A 1,004-nucleotide genomic window follows, 5' to 3' on the forward strand; every position below is an offset into this window, starting at 1 on the left:
GGAGGACTAATCCCCTGGGCTTTGAGGAGAAGCGATGACCAGTAAAGCAATACCAGGTCTTCAGTGTGATATTTCTTCAGCTTTCTTGAGGCAAACTGCTACTAAGTTCTTGTCCTCACCTCTTGCCCTTTCCGTTGTGTAATGCTGATCCTAAAGGAGATGCTGATGGTGAGGGCAAAAGGTGACAATGGAGCCGAAGCAGATTTGATGGTGGAGGTGGTGTCTGGCACGGGGTTGGTGCTTGGAGAGCTTGTATACTGGGTGGGGGACTTAAGAGTAAAGTTGAAGAGTAAAGTGTGTTTATTTGTTTATGTATAGCACAGGTCCTTGAAGAGTGAATGTAAGCAAAATGTGACTTTGATTCTGCTGGCTGTGGAGAAGAAGGAGATTGAAAATTAAGGGAATCATTGACCAGGACACTGGGGACATATGTGGGCTATTGTCTGTTTCATGGGGTGATTAAAGAGAAGATTGAGAGATTGAGAAAGATCTTTGGGGGGAACAAAGTAAAAGAAGAGAGATTGAAAGAAGAGAACACTTCAGCCTTTGTGGTGTGGTGTTTGTCAATTGTTTGGTCTGTGTTTCCCTGTTATTTCTTTGTAAGGTAGCTTAAAATAGACAAAACCATTCTATTGGACTCAAACACTGCATGCTGGTGAGGATCAAGCCCAAGCAATGCTGTCAGGGTGAGGCTTTCAATTGGAGGAATGCTTTGGATAGTTTTGGGAACAAAAGCCATGGACATGCCAGCCAAGTCCAAGCTATCCAAGTCTTTGATAGTTTAGTGAATTCTTCAACCTGTTTGTTGCGTAGTGTAATAGATTTACTGCAAGGAAATCCTGGGAGTAAGGGGACTGTGAAAAGTCCCATAACTAAACAGAGATGCCTTGGAGTGCTTTCTTTCTCTGTAGGTCATCTCTAACAGTGCTCTAGTTCATAAACAATAATTTATAAGAAATTTCTCATGATGTGAAATATTTATAAAAGGTCATATTTTAATTATT

The sequence above is a fragment of the Acanthisitta chloris genome, unplaced genomic scaffold (genome assembly GCF_000695815.1).
Source record: "Acanthisitta chloris isolate BGI_N310 unplaced genomic scaffold, ASM69581v1 scaffold3217, whole genome shotgun sequence".
Lineage (NCBI taxonomy): Eukaryota > Metazoa > Chordata > Aves > Passeriformes > Acanthisittidae > Acanthisitta > Acanthisitta chloris.